At 35.3% G+C, this 20960-nt stretch overlaps 1 protein-coding gene across 4 annotated transcripts in view; it reads right to left on the bottom strand.

The window, feature by feature from the left end:
* Nucleotides 1–20007, bottom strand: part of qtman (queuosine-tRNA mannosyltransferase) — a 74444-nt gene extending 54437 nt beyond the window's left edge. For 2 of the 4 annotated variants that reach the window (XM_087266417.1, XM_087266419.1), the window contains exon 1: nucleotides 6836–7319. The gene's annotated coding sequence lies outside the window, so the exon portion shown is untranslated. 4 annotated transcript variants of the gene reach the window in all.
* Nucleotides 20008–20960: the final 953 nt, after the last annotated feature.

The following is a 20960-nucleotide window of genomic DNA, read 5'->3' as shown; positions in this document are numbered from 1 at the left end:
CAGTGCTAAGCTTATAAAAATACACCCCTCACAAATCTTTTAAATTCATATTTTTAATAGGGAAGCTATACAATATTATATTTGTGCATATGCATTAGATCAGTCAGAACTGAAGCTATATGTGGAGCTTATCTAACTAAAAAACTTAATATAACAGTCCAAAAACTAGTACACCCGAATTTATGTTAAAGAAAAATATTAAATACAGATTTGTAAAAGAGGAAAAATTAAGAGAAGCAAAAAAGTAGAAAAATTCGGTTAAAATTTTTTAGGTTGTAATTTTTTTTTCAACATTTTGCTTGAATCAAATTGTATTATCTTTCAATATTTAAATATGTTTGGTGACTAAAATAATATTTTAATAAATTAATCTGTTTTATTAATCTGTTTTGTTTTAATGTACCAAAATACATCGCCTATGTTCACTGAAAATTTGGATAAAAAGATTCATTTTTGAAATGGGGTGTACTCAATTATGCTCTGTACATTCTCATGTTATATTTAGGGCATTTTAACTTTTTTTTTTACTTTGAAATGATTTATGAAGTTAATTTGAATTAACTCAGCAAGTCCAGTACTAAATTTAAGGCCTTTTAATAAAGTGTACTATTTTAGTAGTTAAGATTGTTTTTTTTAAGTTAAAATGCTATGATTTCCAGAAAAAGTACAGTCTATAACACAAAACAAACAAATCATGTAGCTGTAAATGTAGACTACCACCAATTAAATGTAGGCCATAATTTAATTCAATTGAATTCATGTTTATTTATATAGCGCTTTTACAATGTAGATTGTGTCAAAACAGCTTAACACAGAACAGGGGTGCCCAAACCTTTTCTTATATAGGGCCAAAAACCAAACTTGATAGAGGGATGTGGGCCAAATATATACCAAACCGAATATATATATATATTCAAATATATATAATAAACATTAAATTTGCCATGGGTTATTTACTAACTTATTCGCTAATATTTAAAAATAACCTGAAAACTTTACATTATATTAGCTAATGCTGTATAATTTTCAACATTTTACAATGAACTTATTGTTACAGTAAAAACATTAACAATCTCAAATTGAGTTGTGCTGAAAACACTAGTCATAGCGTTACCAAGTCCAAGTACTAGTGAAAACACCTGCACAGCAATAAAACAAAGAAAAAAGAGATTATGTTCAAATCAAAATAACGATCTCTGTCAAAGGCATTCACCCCAATCACATCCCCATCATTCTCCCACTCATTTCAGATAGGATGGTGGGCCAAATGAAAGGTTAACTTTGGCCCACAGGCCCACCTCTTACATAGAAGTAATATAAAAAAAAAAAAATATATATATATATATATATATATATATATATATAACAATTAAAAGCTGTTCCTCCAGTAGCATCTAGAATTTAAACACATTTTTTTGTGAATTAGAAAACAAAAATAGAGATTTCACATTTTTACACAACCTTGTCAGTCATCTTTTTACATTATATTGAAACACTGGTGTCACATTTTCCAACTGTTGTATAAATCAGGGTGTTTTTCTATGACAGTGAGTCATTCATTCAGAAACCCCTTGTTTACGAGACAAATAAATATAGCTTATTGGTGAATTGCCGTCTCAGTTATGCATAAGATTCAATATGGTTAGCAAAGCTACTTTTCCTTTACATACACGTACTTAGCTTATAAGTTCATTTCAAGCTTGAAACTCGACAATTTACAGTTTCAAAATAGCTTCCTGAACACAAAATCAATTTAACAAGCAGCAAGCTGATGCTGGGAGACGAAGTTTAGCTTCAAAGTTGAATGAAGGTGGTCTCTTATGCTGCATTGGTTGTGCTTTCTAAAAACAAATGCATGATAAAACCCCGCACTTCATAGCAAGGCAGAACTGTAAAACCAAATCAAAAAGGTGCAACAGGGAACTGGAAAGCTAACAACTTAAGTAGGTTTAAACATCTAACCTTGAAATGCTGGGGTTTTCCAATCGCTCGGATACACTGAGTGGGATTTTTTCACAGTGATTTACCTCTTACCCTTATACCTCAGAGCCTGCATTTCACACAGGTAAGGCGTGAAAAGCAATCGACCTCAAGATGGAGAGGAAAGTGAGGGGTTACTGTTGCTGCAATCAGCCCCCTACACAGTTATTGCGAAAGGGAAACCCCACGATGCCCGAACCCACAACCAGAGGCAGTACTATCAACACTGTCAATGCTGAGTCATTGCTCAACTGCATTCAAAGGCTGGCTTGTGTAAGCATTAACTCCTGTGAATCAGTCTAACACCATATTAACACCATGACAGAGGATGCACTTCAGTTTTGACTGATTAGGAGAAAACACCTTTGAACGTGTGTGAAAAATGCCATTTACATGCTTTTATAAAAAAAAATAATAATAATAAATAAAAACTGTTAACCTTTGCAAAGTCATGATTAAAATGGCACTATTTATTTAAATTACTCAACTTGCATTACTCATCTAACATTGGAGGTAGATTAAAGGGATAGTTTATACCAAAATTATTCTCTGTCATTATTTGCTCACCCGTTCAAAACCTATTTGAGATTCTTTCTTTCATTAAAGACAAAAAAAAAGTCATTTAGAAAGATGCTGGCTGATGGTTAGCTGCGTCTTATTTCAGAGGGTGCATCCTCCGAAGGATACAAACTTCAAAGATCAGTCCTTCGAAGTTCAAACAAGCTGAATCGAGCATTTTGAAATGAGATGATCCAGCGTACAGAGGACAGATCTCATCACCTGGGAACCGTAACAGCTGCCGTTAATAAGCGGTTCTACAATTTGTTATGACTTTTTTTTAAGTGATTTAAAAACTTTTTTTAAGCAATTCGAATGCAAAACAAGGTTTACAAAAACTGGAAATATATTTCCTTTAATCCATACATGTACACATAAAAATGTAAAGTGTCTATAAAATCACTCTTAAGACATTTCATACTCATTCATTCATTCATTTTCTTGTCGGCTTAGTCCCTTTATTAATCCGGAGTTGCCACAGCGGAATGAACCGCAAACTTATCCAGCAAGTTTTTACGCAGCGGATGCCCTTCCAGCCGCAACCCATCTCTGGGAAACATCCACACACACATTCACACACCCACACTAATACACTACGAACAATTTAGCCTACCCAATTCACCTGTACCGCATGTCTTTGGACTGTGGGGAAAACCGGAGCACCCCGAGGAAACCCACGTGAAGGCAGGGAGAACATGCAAACTCCACACAGAAACGCCAACTGAGCCGAGGTTCGAACCAGCGACCTTCTTGCTGTGAGGCAACAGCAAAATCTACTGCGCCACTGCCTCGCCACATTTCATACTATTTTTGTTTTATTAATGCATTTAGACATCAAAGTAAAATAAAACCTAATTAATACATAAAAAAGTAATCCTGAGTTTTCTTTTAAAGAGCCCCTACTATGGGTTTTTGAAAATGACCTTTCATGCAGTGTTTAACGCAGCACTAAGTGAATAAAAACATCTAGCTGAGCTTTAAGTCTGAAAGTGCAACGTGTTTTAAACTATTGATTCTTTTATTAAATATTCGACTAAATAAGTCGAATAAATGAGCTGTTGGTGGAGTGAAGAGACAGTGATAAAGGCAATTTGGTGGATGGGGATGATTAGGAGGCCATGATGGGTAAGGGGCCGATTGAGGAACTTTGGTCAGGACACAGGGGTTACACCCCTACTCTTTTTACGAGAAGTGCCATGGGATTTTTAATGACCACAGAGAGTCAAGACCTCGGTTTATCGTCTCTTCCAAAAGACGGCGCCTACTGACAGTGTAGTGTTCCCTTCACTTTTACAGGGGCATTAAGACTCCCACAGACCACAAGTTGAGCACCCCCTGCTGGCCTCTCTAACACCACATCCAGTAGCAACCTAGTTTTCCCATGTGGTCACCAATTCAGGTACTGACCGAGCTCAGCCCTGCTTAGCTTCAGTGAGTAACCTGTCTTGGGGTGCAGGGTGATGTGGCTGTGATATGGGTGGTATTACGTGTAGTTATGTGTTAAATATGTGTTGATTGAGTGTTGTAATTGCTCTGCACGGCTTGTAATAACTTATCTATTATAGATGATAGTTTGTACTGTATCTCTCAGGTCAAATCATTATCAGCTATTTACATATTGCATGCAAAAACACATTGAAAACGCGACGTGTGCTTCTTCGTTTACCGATTTAAATGCGTTTCTGAACTCGCAATCCTCAGCTGTTTGTTGCTATGGCCATCATTAGCTGTTCCTCACCCATGCGGCGCGGTCAATTTGCAATGGGAATTTCTCTCTGTTTCGTGCTGAATCCTGTTGACCAATCACAGAAAACTGGGTCGTGTGTCCAATCAATGCAAAATAGCTTCGCGCTAAGGAGGGGTTTGGGAACAAATGAACCACTGAAGGAATCGTATGGGAGTCGTTGGGATAATTCGGTAAAAATAAATGAATATTTTAAGACAATAAAAGTGTTTTTTGACCTTGAATGTATATCAGCCTGTTACTGGAGACCCCCAAAACTAAATTAGATCCTTTATATTGCAAAATAGGATGACGTGGCTGGGTCAGTTGGTGTTTCTCTGTGGAGTTTACATGTTCTCCCCATGTTCGCCCAGGTGCTCTGGTTTCCCCCACAAGTCCAAAGACTATAGGTAAATTGGGTATGCTAAATTGATCATGCTACCCACTGTGCCACTGTGACGCCCCAAATGCTGATTCAAAACTTTCTAAAATCCTGAATCAATATTGGAGTTACTTTTGAGTGCTGGAGGAAGGACAACACCATGGCTGAAGTATTTCTTTTAGTTATGTTTTCAAAGTATTTTAGTCATGCAAAGCTGATGTAGATTTTGTTGTGTTATAAATGGGCCCTATGCATGGAAGTGTTGTTCAGCCACTCAAATCTTCTGGTGAAAGATTGATGTGCCTATTTTCAGTTTCATTAGGAATGTTTTACAGCATCGATAATGTAGAATTTTATTTAGTTTAGCAACAAAACAAGTAAATAGCGCTATCCCTCTAGCCTGCTTTACTGAGGTAAAGTTGATTTTATATTCACATTGGTTCATTTTTGAGCAATGACAACCTGTGGCACGCTCTCTATATTGTTCAACATGCTACTCTGAATATTCAGTCTAAAATAGCATGCAAGTATGGCTCAGTAATAAGTGTAATTCCTGCACGCTGCCGGCTAACCACCAGTAACCACTTTAGGACAAAAAGCATGAGAGAGTGAGACAAGCAATCATTGCATGCATGAAATATTGCACATTGACAAGTTTTGTTTGCTACACAAGAAAACGTGCTAGATATAATACAGTTTTTCATTCAGAATTGTAGTTTTATAAAGTACTATGAAGTTTTCTAGCTGGCGAAATTACATGATCTAGAGCAAGGGTGGCCTCCTGTTGCTGGAGAGCTACCTTCCTGCAGATTTCATTTGCAACCCATAATCAACACGCCTGCCTGTAATTATCACGTGGTGTTCAGGTCCTGATTAATTGGTTCAGGTTTGTTTGATATGGGTAGCAACTGAAATCTGCAGGAAGGTAGCTCTCCAGGAACAGGATTGGTCACCCCTGATCTAGAGAGTCTGCCATCTTTAAGATGCACATTTCATGATAAAAGGAGGCGTGGCTTTGTATGGCAGGGGAGGGATTGGCTGCGTCCGAAACCGCCTACTACTCAGTAGGTACTGCATTTGAATTTAAACGTACTACTCGGCTGTTAGAAAAGTACGTTCTATACAGTATGAACGTGAAAAGTATGAATGGAATTCAGGCATACTCCATCCGCCATTTTGTCATGGTCACGTGACCTGCCTGCGTCAATTGCGTCGCTTTACTCCCATTCATGAATTCGCTCGCGGGGCATTATAGGATAGCGCAGCGTGCATGGGATGCGCACTTCAGAATCTCTCCGGAAGTAGTAAGTCATCCAGGTACTTCTTGCATACTGTTTTTCGAATTCTGTGTATTCGGACATACTACTCGGCTCGTTTACTGATTTTAGCGTACTATATAGTATGGAAGTATGCGGTTTCGGACGATGCCATTGTGTTTCAAACATGTTATGCTAACCGGTTAGCATTTAGGCAGATCACCTACTGCACCTTTAAGTTGACTTAACCTACTTGTTATAATTATGCAAAATGTTCTCACTTTTTAAAAATAAAATCAACTACAGTAATTGCTTTTTACCATATGTAACAAAATTTTCAGCAAACGTTTGTTTAGGCGTCTCCAAAATTTGCAAATCAACTATAACACAAAACACCATATAGGGTTAAAGAGATTGTTCACCAAAGAAAAAAGAAATGTCAAAGTTCAAACTGTTTCCTCAGTTTACAGTGCACTGTTGGAGAAACGGAAGAACTGAATGAGTTGGCAAAATAGGATTATACACATCAAAATATTGACTCATTTTGAGTCAATGTGTGTGTGTGTGTGTGTTGGACACATCAGAAGGTGAGTGTTGATTGAGAAACTAGTAGACACGTGTTCTTGGAGCCACAACTGGTGAACTGGATTCAGTTTACTAAATAGAACCAGTTCAAAAGAGATTCATTTACACACCAGAAGTCATTTAGAAGCATTTTCCTGAGGCAGTAGACTCAATTTGAGGTAAATATTGCATATAATCTGTTTCTTGAGCTAAATGGTTGTTTCACTTCAATATATCGGTAAGAGCGACAAGTTTTAATTTTGAGACCACGTTTAATTGTAAAATGTCACCTACAGCTTGGATGTCCTAAAGGTGTGTAGATTTCTGCGTGAACTATCGCTTTAACATATAGACATTCACCCACACACTTACCCACAGAATTAAGCATAGATATCCCATCCTCCTTTCTCATCGAAAAGCATACTTTTCTCTCCCCTGAGGAGACAGGCCGTTATCTAATCTGCATTATTCCAGATGAAATACAGGATTTCCTTTGGCTCTCGAAATACTGGGGAAGAGGCAGCGTTAGGAGAGACGCAGCCTCCGAGTAGAGAAAAAAAAAGCACTGGGATGCAGCTGATACATCCGCAGGGGCAGAGCAGGAGGACGTCATATCAGGCGCCAGTACCAATCCTGACTATTAAACCCATCAGGAAAAGTGACTCTACCAATGGCACCAATAAGTGCCAGTACAGGGGGCGGATAGTATGGCACTGCCCAGTGACAAGCACCCAGAAACATGGCGCATTGGAGCGTGTGAGCCAACTCTCAACACCTCATTTTAACAGCCTCTAGCCATCCGTGGATGTCTTGAGTGTGTATGCGCGTGTGAATGTGTGTGTGTGTGTGTGTGTGTTTGCGTCATCACCCGCAATGGACTCTGACAGGGCAGGAGGAGGCCTTAAAGTGATGTGGTCTTTCTGGAGGGCTAATTCAGCCAGAATGAAACATCCGATTATATACTCCCACACAGCAGACCAAAGCCACGGCTGATCACTTGAAATTAGACTCGAGCGATACGAGAAAACAACACCAGGACAAGCCTTGACCACAGGACTGTATACAAAAGTAAAACAGCACACAAAATAGCTGGGATCCTGAAGTGATGCACACATTCTGGGGTCAGTGTCATGATGAAAATCTTTACGCTACAATCTATGCATTTATTTAATTAATAACAATGACAAAAAAAGATATAGGCCCAAACCCAATCCTACCCCTTAGCCCTTCCCCTTACCCCTACTACTCGTTTTGCTCGTATACGCCAAGGTGTAGGGGTGTCCCAATTCTCTTTAGCTTAAAAGCGTAGGGCTAAGGGAAAGGGGTGAATAGCCCTTCGAACAAAGATTTTTCAGGACCACACTTGAAACCAAGGGGTAAGAAAAATATCCCAGAGTTCCCCAGCAACAGCTGCACCCGGAAGTAAGGAGATCCACAAATTAGTATTTTTTGTCATTATTACGAATTTTTACAACAAAAACATTGTTTAATATATTCATACCTGCATTCATGTTTTACCATCATGCTTTAAAAAAAAAAAAAAAACGCTAAAATAAAAAGCGCAAAATTTCACAATATATTCGCAATCTACATTCTCTAATCATAACTCCTGTACAGCACCCCCACAACGTTCTGACACTCAATGACACTGGAATACCCTTTCAGAAAAGTCTAGTGGCTGTCAATGAGCTTTTTACAGTGTCTGCTATAATGTTAATGCTGTTTTTGTGTGTTTACATTAATGAGTATGGCCACTGTGTTAAATGCACAGTATTACGATCTTATTGTCATATTAGATTATTATGATAACATAATATATGCCTTCAGTGATCTCCTGGAGATAAATACCAAAAAACAACAACTGGAATTATTCCAGCAGTCGCGATCGTCTGATCTCATAGAAATCGCGAGGACATATGATGACGTGCGGGTACTGTAGCGCTGTCCCAATTCTTAGGGGTAAATTTTGAAGCCCTTCCCCTTAACCCTCAGTTGTAAGGGCCAAGGGGAAGGGGTAGGGGTACAAAAATAGAATTGGGATTGGGCCATAAATAATAATAAAAAAAGATATGAATAAACCTCTCCATTGTTTTTACAGTATTTCATTAATTAAATTTTAGCTAAAATGGGTGATTCAACTAATATTAATTCAAATTCATAAATTATATTTGTTGTTTATACATTTGTTATAATCATTTTTATACTGATTATTGTTATAATTAAAAGTATTTTTTTAAAGTTCTCCATAAAATTAAAAGGTTGCGTATTATTTACACATCATCAAGTGTTCTATAATAGACTCGTTCTATAGTAACAGCAGTTAAAGGATCACTGGTGTTAATGGTGTTAAACCAAATAAACAGTAGAAGTTAAGCAAGTAGTAGTACAAATAAACAATTACATCATCAGCTGGGCCAAACAAAAACAAATTCCGCGGAATTTTGTAAAAAAAAACAAAAAACTTGTGGCTTTATGCGGAATAATTTTGGGATTATCTTAACTAAATCCCTAATATATGAATTAAAAAATAATAGCATTTTAACTTTTATTTAATGTTTACAATGCAAACCCATTTAGATCCACTTAATTGATAAACAAAGCAAGTCTCTTGAATAATATATCTACTAAAATCTCAAATCTCTTTTTCATTGGCAAAATCATTGAAAAAGTTGTTTTTAACCAAGTTTACAAGTTTTTACGCTACAATGGATGTTTAGACAATTTTCAATCTGGTTTCAGAGCACATCACAGTATAGAGAGCGCTCTTTTAAAGATAATTAGTGATATACACCTAAATACAGATTTTGGCAAATTAACAGTGCTGGTACTGCTGTATATCAGTGCTGCATTTGACACTGTTAGGCTGTCTGGGACGGTCCTCAAATGGTTTAGATCTTACCTTGAAGGGAGAGGTTACCATGTCAGTATAGCACCATAGGTCAAGGTGGACACCCATGACATGTGGTGTCCCACAAGGCTCAATTCTGGCACCTCTCCTGTTTAACCGTTATATGCTCCCTCTGAGCCAAATAATGAGAAAAAAAACAGTCTCCTACCACAGCTATGCTGATGACAATTCAGCCCAGATGAAATTAACAATTGGATGTGCCAAAACTTTCTTCAGTTAAACAAAGAGAAAACTGAAGTTCTTGCGTTTGGGAACAGAGATGAGGTTCTCAAGGTAAATGTGTACCTTGGCACTAAATGTCAAACAACAAAAAATAAGGTCAAGAATCTTGGTGTGACTCTAGAGTCAGATCTGAGTTTCAATAGTCATGTCAAAGCAGTTAGTAAATCCGCATACTATCCTCTCAAAAACATTGCAAGCATTAGATGCTTTGTTTCCAGTGAAGAGTTAGAGAAACTTGTTCATGCTTTTATCAGCAGCAGGGTGGATTACTGTAACGGCCTCCTCACTGGCCTTCTCAAAAAGACAGTTAGACAGTTACAACTCATACAGAACACTGCGGCCAGGATTCTGATCAGAACCAGGAAATCAGAGCACATCACACCTGTCCTCAGGTCTTTACAATGGCTCCCAGTTACATTCAGAATAGATTTTAAAGTATTGTTACTGGTCTATAAATCACTAAATGGCCTAGGACCTCAATACATTACAGATATGCTCACTGAATATAAACCTAACAGATCAGTCAGATCTTTAGGATCATATAAACTAAAAAATTCCAAGAGTTCAGTCAAAGCAGGGTGAATCGGCTTTCAGCTACTACACCTCTCGCTGCTGGAATCAGCTTCCAGAAATGATTAGATGTGCTCCATCATTAGGCACATTCAAATCAAGACTAAAAACACATCTGTTTAGCTGTTCCTTTACTGAATGTGCTACGTCTGACAGATCACACTAATATGTTTTCTCTTTTTTTATTCTTAAATACACATTTGATCTGTTTTTATGTTTTGTTTTGTGTGATAACTTTTATTATTTGTTTTTATTTTCTTATATTTGTTTCTTTTATTCCTGTTTATGTAAAACACTTTAAATTGCCACTGTGTATGAAATGTGCTACATAAATAAACTTGCCTTGCCTTGCCTTAAAATGCTCCAAAATATATTCCTTTACAAACTGTATTGTAAATAAATCATATGAACATTTTCGTATAAGTAAACATTATCTGTAAATGATAAAAAAAACTGAATAAATAAAAATTTAAACACATTTACACAAGTAAATAAATAGACTCTGTGATATAAACAGAAAAGCAGTACATTAGAAGGTAGATACAAAAGATGTGACAATATCAAAAGTTATAATCCATGTATGCCCTCATAGTTCACTGACAAGTTTTGGACAGTAAATATGTGCACATATTACAAGTGAGAGAATTCTGAAGGAAGGGTGCATTACTTGATTTTAAAATAATTAAAGGAAACATACACTATCTACTATCTATGATTATTTACTGACCATCAACGTTTAGCAAATTAAATTAAAAAACACATTGCCCGAAACAAAGTAACTTTTTCTTGTAGGAAAGTGAAAATAAAAAACTTGCACTTTTGGAAACAAAATGATGTAAATAATGGCAGCTTTTTCATTTTGAGTGAACTATCCCTTTAACTTTGTTGAATTAATTATCAAAACCTTTGTCTGTAAATGAAAGCTATGTAATGTGAACAACAGTCACATGTTGCCACCAACATGTTCCAACCAACAAGCATGAAAAAACATGAAAATGATTTCATGGATATGCTTCTGACCTCATGACTGTGTTTCATGGTCTTTTAAAATGCCACAAACTTTTACAAGGCAATGTTAGTTTGGTTTACACAATGCTAGATAGATAGATAGACAGATAGATAGATAGATAGATAGATAGATAGATAGATAGATAGATAGATAGATAGATAGATAGATAGATAGATAGATAGATAGATAGATAGATAGATAGATAGATAGATAGATAGATAGATAGATAGATGATAGATAGATAGATAGATAGATAGATAGATAGATAGATAGATAGATAGATAGATAGATAGATAGATAGATAGATAGATAGATAGATAGATAGATAGATAGATAGATAGATAGATAGATAGATAGACAAAGATGGATGGATGGATGGATGGATGGATGGATGGATGGATGGATGGATGGATGGATGGAACAAGGATCATAGTACAAGAAGTAACAGAACAAAATAGAAAGACAGACAGCAAATTCAAGATGCAAGGCACATCAATACAAAGCTTTTTTCATTTAATCTACTGCAGACACTTTTATGTGTTATTGACCCATTGATGTGCTCATATTGAAAGTCAAAGGAGTCAATTCATGACAGTATTCTAATAAAGTGCACGATAGGCGCTGCAACATTAAAATTAAAAAAGCGAAACCTACACCCGGAGGAAAAAAATATTAGTCTCATCACATATTGTCTGGGTCACATATGAGTGGGCAAACTGTGGCGCTCATTTAAAGTTCACTGCGCCCATGAATTCAGACGCTGGGCTTTGAGCATAGCTAGCATTTTGAAATACTTAATGTTTAAGCAAATAAAGACAAAAACCAACGACTTCAGGCTGCATTAGAGACCAGTTAAATTCTGATGCCTATTTAGAATCTCTTATGTTCTGCATAGTTTAAATTGGGCAATTTATGAGCTACATTTCTGAGTAACAATAAAGCTGAAGTCGAACAAAATTTGTACAGACACTACAAGTGGTTGAAATGGTGGCATCTATTTTTATATATTTTAAATATGCAATTAAACATTATACTAGCTTTACCAACTAACTAAATAAACTCAGACAAGAGGTCATGTCAATTTTATTCAACCATCTTCCCATTATAGGAATTCACAAGTCGGAGTTCACCAGATCTGAAGTATAAAACAGCAATTTTTTTATGAGCTTGTGTATCCTGATTCTAGCATGCATAGTGCCCTATAATTTCCACAATAAGGAAAAAGAGAATGGAATCATGGAATCCAGCCATAAAAAAGAATTTGTATGGAACTATTTAACACCAAATGTTATAGACTTTGGCATTTTTTAATAATCTTATCAAATCGTGCCAAGAATCATTGTCAGTGAATATTAAACTTGAAGATACGATTTAAATATGAATCTTTCATGTGTCTGTTTGAATAAATAAAAATAAAAAACTGAAAAAGGATTTCAGAACAAAGTGGTGTGGTAAAGAATATTTGGGGAAAACAATAAACAGATTTAACAAGACACTGAATTTGTCTTAACTTGAATTAAAGTCTAAAAGAGAATATGCAGAATTCCCAAACCTGTTATTAGTGACACCAGTGGCTACTAAGTGAACTGCAGACAGCAACTACTAGTATTTGCACTGGTGCACATAACATACAAGAGATTAAATGCCAGAGGTGGGAGTAAGTCGCACATGTGCAAGTCACAAGTAAGTCTTGAGTCTTAACCTTCAAGTCCCAAGCAATTCAAGTCAATTTTTCTAAAACTCAAAGTCAATTCAACTCTCTGCTTAATTCAAGAAAGTCCAGTCATAGCTAGTAACTGTCAAGTCATTAATATATATATATATATATATATATATATATATATATATATATATATATATATATATATATATATATATATATGTTTTTTTTTTTTTTTTTTGGATGATTTAACTTAGTGGTAGGGAACCTATGGCTCCCGAGCCGCATGTGGCTCTTTAACCAAAAATACAAGCACCCTTAAATACTGTATTAATTTACAGTTTAATAATTTTAACCGTCAATAGAAATTAGTTTCCTATTGAAAATACAATAACAATTCCATTTTAATTATATTTTATTTATTTATTTATTTATTTTTACAGCAAAATTAATAAGAACTAGTTTTACAATAAAAGGACATTTCGACCAAAAATGAATTGCGACACCAATAAAGGGCAAACAACCTACGTTGCTATGGCAACCTCGAGCATATAAATTCAATATTTGACGACTTGCTCAGTATGTACACATACACACCCCGGTGACTCTTAAAAAAAATGCATTTGACAAAAAAAATCTTGAATGGCTCTTTGCTGTAAAAAGGTTACCGACCCCTAAAGTAGTTGTGGACTATAGATGCTTTTAATTGTTGCAAATTTGCTACAAAAATGCCTTTTCACTTAGTTAACATATTAAAAAGTTTAATAAGAATAATACAAGTAAAATTACAAAGATTACATGTAAAAATAACAGAAATTAGTCCCACACAAAAACAATGAAAAGTAGGCCCAATTAGATATCGCATTTAATATGCCTCAAACACTGCAGAAGAAAATAATTACAGAATTTTAGAATAACCAAAAACAACATTTCTGATGTTTTACAATGTGCTAAGCCTCCGGGTTTATTCATTTACACACATTTTTATCATCACATGATTTCTTATAACAAAATCACATGAGTTTTTTTTTTTATTGCGCATACAGGAATTTATTCAGTAAAAGTGTTTGCATTTTAGTTTATGTGCATCTTGTTTTATCGAATAAAAAGTTTGTCCTACTCAGTTATGCACATATTTTTTTCTTTACATTTCTGTACATTTTTAAAATGTATGCGCATCTTGTCATTTCCATCAACTGTTGGTCTATGCGCATATAAATGCACCTAAAATAGGTGGATGGTAACGTAGCTAATGGCTGCTGCATTCCAATATTCCAGTCTCCATTTAAAATACTGAAGTTGAGCATGCTAAAGTTGAGCATTTATAATCTTTAGCATAGGCAAAACCAAGTTATTTCAAGTCATTTAAGTCAAGTCTGAGTCAAGTCTCGACTCATGATAATCAAGTCCAAGTCAAGTCATCTTTTTTGGAATATTTGTCAAGCAAGTTTCAAGTCAAAATTTTACAACTTTTACGTCACATGACTTGACTCGAGTCCCCACCACAGTTCAGTTCTCTCATATACCCACAGCTAGTGTTGGGGGTAACACATTAACAAGAAATTACATAATAATATTAGTTTTCTAAGTAACGAGTAAAGTAATGCATTATTTTTAAAAATAAGTAATAATTTTCCAGCAATTTTTTTGAAAACGTAAGCTTTTAGCTGTGCTTCAGACTAAGCAGAGCCCAGTTTGATTAATTGTTGTCCGGTGTCAGCAGGATAATTTTCCCTCTGGACACCAACAACAGGTGTTACGTCATAATCACGCCCCTACAAGACAATGCTCATGATTGGTTAATGCGGCACAAATGTCTGCTGAAGTTCAGAATTTTCCAACTTGAGCAATCCGAGCATAAAGCGTGTCAATTCTCACGAAATCCCGTCATTCGCACGCCCTAATTCGCTTGTATCGTGCAGCAGGATATCTATTCACATCTTTAGATCGACTTATCATGTAAATATCTCCCACTTGAGGCTCAATCAGTGTCTGGTGTGAGCGCATCATCAAAATGTTAACGCGTCTATGTACACACGAATTGCACGATTTATCAGCGCGTGCCACGTCTGGTGTGAACACAGCATTAGATGCAAAAATAATTTAGAAATAAAATAAACAAAACAAAAAGGAAAGTGGTAAAAAAGACACCAGCAGTGAATGCAGAAATGAAACAAGCTCTGCAAGACATACAGTTCTTTCAAAAACTGTCTATATGTATACTGACTAGATTTGTATGTCATCATTAAGAATCGCTATGTCAGCATTTGCATGAACAACAGCATTTGTTTTATGTATAGGGAAGAAAGGCTCTCAGGAGCGAGTGCAAAGTTTCTTACCAAACCATAAGAAAGCAAATAACACATGGAAAGTCTTACATATAGCTACTTTTAAACAAATGTATTCCTTGTAAATTCTGTGGCTGTGCTTCTACACTGCTTAAAATGTCAAAAATAAAATAAAATAAAATAGTTTACAGTATGTTAGCGGTTGTCCAAACAGTTGTTAAAAACCACACCGAATGAGGTAAAACACAAGAAAAAGCCAATTAACCAAAATGTTGTAACTAACTTTCCATTTCCTTTTAATTGTTGCTGGATATGAGTAATAGAGTTTCATCAGCTCAAGCAGCTTGAAATAACCGTGTCAAGCTTTTCTGCAATGATATTGTTTAACAAACCGCTCTAATGAATGTTGCCAACACATATTCTTCAACCTCCAGACCGTCTTCTGCACTGAACTGAGTGGCATCCCAATCAACTAAAACACTATTAAGCCTTGTAAAATGATAGTCATTTGTTCCTGAAACCTTTTAATTCGAAGTGCTCAGACTGACACCGCCACTTTCAGAAGGTTCATCACACGCACCGAGGGCACAAAGTACTATTCATAAACGCCTTTGATCTCACGGTAGAAAAGCGAGAGGAAGTTCACATTTTCCACGAATTAAATTTTCAGACCATCTGAGTGTCTGTTCTGTCTTTTAATAGAGTGAGCCGTGTCCTCATTCACCTCGTCAGAGGCTTTGTGTTAACGGTAATCATTAAAGGAAAGGAAGCTGCTCTGTAATTACATGCTAGCGCTTACATGCTAATCACTGCACACTTGGCTGACGGAGATGAAGCGAGTGAAACGGCAGGCACGGTAATCATGTGCCATGAATTGAAGAGTTTAACCTGATTCTTTATCATTTACTGCTGACAATTAGGTGACAAGACCGCGGCATTCTGAATTAGGCTAGACTTAATATAATAAGACAAAAGCTAAACACTCCATTCCTGTACAGATCGCCTGAAAGAACATTTCCTTCATGTTTGAGAAAGGGCTAATTTCAAGTGTCTAGCGGGAGAAAATTGTGCCTATTACAGTTAAAGATTTGATAAGATGACAGAAAATGGCCTCTATCAAGGGCACGGAAGGCAGAAATTTGTTAGAGTTCAAAAGAGCCCTGTTAAAACTATCAAGACGCAACCCAAAATTAAATAAAAAGAACTAATGTTAACATTAAATAAAGTGAAAAGGATTCTTCAAAAAGGTGAAATACTGAATGTGTGAATGACATTAGCCTATTTCAAAAGCTTATTAGTAGACCCACACCAAATCTGCACCGGCTCTCCACATTGACTTTGGACCAATTCCAGCATTATGAATGTGACATTTGCAGTAAAAGCTTAAAACATATACTTTCTCTATAAATTTATGCTAACATTATATTGAAATGTCCATTTATATTTTCCAAAACAACTAACCACACAGTCATGTGATCAAAATTTTTATATTTTAAATTAGGAAAATAAACATGCGTTATGGACGTGACAAAAAAAGGCTACTTTACAGTATACTGCATTGTAGAAATTCTGAGAATAAAAACTCACAACTAATAAAAATATAAATAATGCTAATGAAAAGGACAAGAGTTGGGTCTCTATAAAAGAAAAAGTATTGATTTTATTTTATTTTACATTTTTGCATTAATGAGGGAAAAGCTTTGTTATGCAAGTGACAGATGAGAAATTGGCACTTGTATGACTTTGGTAAATCAAATATAATTGTTTGAAAACATTGACAGAGATAGTTTTTATTATTTTTAAAGCACTGTAAAATACAAGCCTAACTAAGTATTATTATCACTATTTTGGTGAAAACTTACTTTTTCATGTAAAAATTAATAATAATAATAATTCCTTACATTTATATATCGCTTTTTCTGGACACTCGAAGTGACACATTTTTGGGAGAATCTCCTCATTCACCACCAGCGTTCACCTGAATGACGTGACGGCAGCCATATTGCACCAGACCGCACACTACACACCAGCTGATTGGTGGAGAGTAGAGTGCTGAAGCCAATGCTGATAGGGGATGGTTAGGATGCCATGATGGACAGAGGCCAGTGGGCAATTTTGGCCAGGCCCTACTCTTTTTCGAAGGACATCCTGGGAATTTTAATGACCACAAAGAGCCAGGCTCTCGGATTAACATCTCATCCGAAAGACAGTGCTCACTAAGCAGTATAGAGTCTCCATCAATAAACTAGGGGATTAGAACCCAAACAGACGGCAGGTTGAGTGTTTTCTGCTAGTCTTACTAATACCACTCCCGGCAGCAACCTAGCTGTCCCGACTGGACGCGGTGACCATGTGACAGCTGCAGAGAGCTAGCTGCTGGTTGACATTTGCATAGAATTACTCTTACGTAAATGTGCATAAATGTATATATAAATTTAGTTTTTTTTATAATTACCGGTTAAACTATTGTATATGCAAATCTTTAGATATTTTGATGACTTGTGTACAATGAGAGTCCTACTGTAGCATTTTTTTTTAGAAAACAATTGGTTCTACTACAGTGAATTTGCATTTTCAGCCTTAAATAAAGATGATGAAATAAAGTGTTTTATTATTATTTTCTTTAAGTTTAATTAAAAAAAAATAATCCATAGAAATCTGCAGATGAAAACAATAATAATAATTCAGCACAGACATAAAACAAAAGATTCTGTCTTGCCCTAGTAATTAGCTATATGCAGTGCATTTGTAAAATATCCCTGTGCTGAATTTCTCAATTATTATCAAGAATTACAATAAAAATAAAATTCCTCACCGATGCAGTTTACTGGAATGGGTTTTAATGTAGCAATTTTTTCCAAAAGTACCCACATTTCTAATTAGTTTTCCATCTCTATATATTTCCATATGTGGGTAAGAAACATTGCCTGTTTATTGTACAACACAAAGTTTCGCCTTCGTTTATGGGTCAAAACTCACAACAAACAGAATTTACCTTGATATGCTTAGTCATTGAAGGTAGACCTACAAAAATGTGAAAACTACATTAAATGAAAATTACATTACAGCAACAAATTGCTACACTGCTTTCATGTAACATTACGGCACATGGACTATGAATCCCAGGTAACTTATAAAAAATCATCCATTATTAAAACTCTCGTTATGTCTCCTTTCTCTCTTTACAACAACAATAGGCATCATACAAGATGCATATTAAGCTAAATGGGTGACAATAATCTCCAAACTAGCTTTGTGACATTTCAAGGTTACATTCTCCATTTCCTCTCTGACTCATTTCAAGCACAACACAGCTGGTCCAGCTGAAACCATGCAAACTAAGATCTGAAGAAACTACTCTGCACCATATTGACACATTTAGAAAGAAAGATGATGAAATTCAGTACTATGCTGATCGATCTAAATACCTAAACCTACTGGCTTATGAATATTTGATTCTCATTAGCCTCACTCATCTGCATGCATATTTTGGCTTGTCCACTATTAGCATTATATGTGGCCACTGATCACCAAAATACAGTTAAAGTTAGAATTATTAGCAGCCCTCAATTATTAGCCCTTGTTTATTTTTTCCCCCAATTTCTGTTTAACGGAGAGAATATTTTTTCAACACATTTCTAAATACAATAGTTTTAATAACTCATTTCTAATAACTGGGCTATTTTATCTGCCATGATGACAGTTATTAATATTGTACTATATATTTTAGAGACATTTCTATACAGCTTAAAGTGACATGTAAAGCCTTAACTAGGTTGATTAGGTTAACTAGGCAAGTTAGGGTAATTAGTCAAGTTATTTTTTAACGATGGAAGGTTCTTTAGACTATCAAAAAAAAAAAAAATAGCCTAAAGGGGCTAATAATTTTGACCTTAAAATGTTTTTAAAAAATGAAAAACTGCTTTTATTCTAGCCGTAATAAAACAAAAAAAAAAAGATTTTCTCCATTAGAAAAAATATTATCAGACATTCTGTGAAAATTTCCTGAATCTGTTAAACATCATTTGGAAAATATTTATACAAACTTCACATAAAATAAAAAACTGCATATTATAACAATGTATACATAACAACATATATATAATTATTATATTACAATGTAAAGTACTTTAAACACTTCTTTCAGGGGAAAAAAATCAAAACGCTAAAACCACATTTTAAAAGCTATGAAACATGTTTAAAGATAACAAAATGTCAACCCAAAATATCATCATATGCAAATAAATGATAACACCTTTCCTCAGAAGTGCACATGTTGGACGTCATTTTTGTACTACTACCCCAAATCCTTATTTTTTCTTTATTTCAAATCAACAAAAACACATCAATGCAGTAATTGTGAAACACAAATCAAAGGCAACATCTATAAAAAGTTCTCACAATTGTCACCTCTACTTTGTAGATTACATTGTGAATTGTTGACTGTTATGACGAACATGTTCACTAACATAACCAAAGCGATCCGTTATACTAACGTAATATATTACACGAAATCCATAGTTTACTCATTACAAACCTAGCGTATTGGCTTTAAAATATAAAATAATATCATATAAGTTACAGTGTTGTGTATTGTAAAACGCACTTTATCCGAAAGCTGAAACACTGTATGCACGCAAACAACATGCATTCATTACAAAAATGAACGAGAACAAAACTTTTACAGAGAGGGCGACATATTCTAAATCACATATCGCTAAATCTGTTATAAGTACGCGATTCTGTATATTGCTGACAGATCGATAAGCATTGAAACGTGATATTTTAAATCAGAAACGGAGTCTGAAATCTCTAACCATTCGCGTGTTTCATTCAATCTTACCTCTTCCTGAAAGCGCCGCGTGTTTTGCGTCATGACGTCACTGCGCGTCATTACGCACTCCAGCGTCGTTCTGTCGTTTGCAGGCTCGTTCGTCACACCTCGTAAGAAAAAGACGTGGGACGTTTTATTTTTTGCGGGGTAAAGCAGCTACTAAAGATCATCTATTAAAATTAGGTTTTGATTTCAACATTAACATACATTATATAATATAATTAGTAAATAAATGTTTGGGAGAGGATTTCAGGCTGGGAAACCCGTGTTATATTAGCTTAAGTCGGCTTTTGGAACACAGTTGCTGGTTTATGTTCAGAGGTTGTTTACTAACCCTATCCAGCTTGATCAAGGTCTACAAGGTTGATCTCTGCCCTGCCAGCTGGTTGTCCAGCTGATCCATCATTTATATCAGCTTGGGCCAGGCAATGACCATAAATGACCAGCTTGGTTTTGCCAGAATCCATATAAAACCTAATTTTGTTGGTATTTTTTTTCTTCTTTTTTTTTGTACTTACTCAGTGCTGTTATAGCCTACTGCATGTTAGACCATGATGTACAATTGTGTGTGGGTTTTTTAATCAACAAATTTTTATATTAAAAATGAAACAAATATTATATCCAGGGTTTCTACAGGTTTCATCAAGCAAAATGCAATACTTTAAAGAGCTTTTTAACACCATTATTAATGAAATTTCATACTTACAAGGCTAAACGCTAAGGATTTTTTTTCTACTGGCCTAGTTAAAACATTAAAAAAACATTAAAAACAAATGTTATTGTAATGAAAATAATTAAACCAAATGTTTACGAACAGAAAGAGTTGGTAAATAGAGTTAATAAATAAGAGTTAATATATGAACGTTTGTTAAAACTTTTAATGAGATGGCCCGATTGGGTATAGCTTTACATGGACAGGAAAATGAAGGCCTACAACACAATATGTCAGTGAATTTAAAACTTTTTAAGGCCTAAAATTCTGATTCTAAAACTTTTTTCTGACATT

This window comes from Danio rerio, chromosome 9 (genome assembly GCF_052040795.2).
Source record: "Danio rerio strain M-AB ecotype USA chromosome 9, GRCz13ab, whole genome shotgun sequence".
NCBI lineage: Eukaryota > Metazoa > Chordata > Actinopteri > Cypriniformes > Danionidae > Danio > Danio rerio.
The sequence above is the reverse complement of the archived record's forward strand: the minus strand, read 5'-3'. Positions and strand labels throughout refer to the sequence as shown.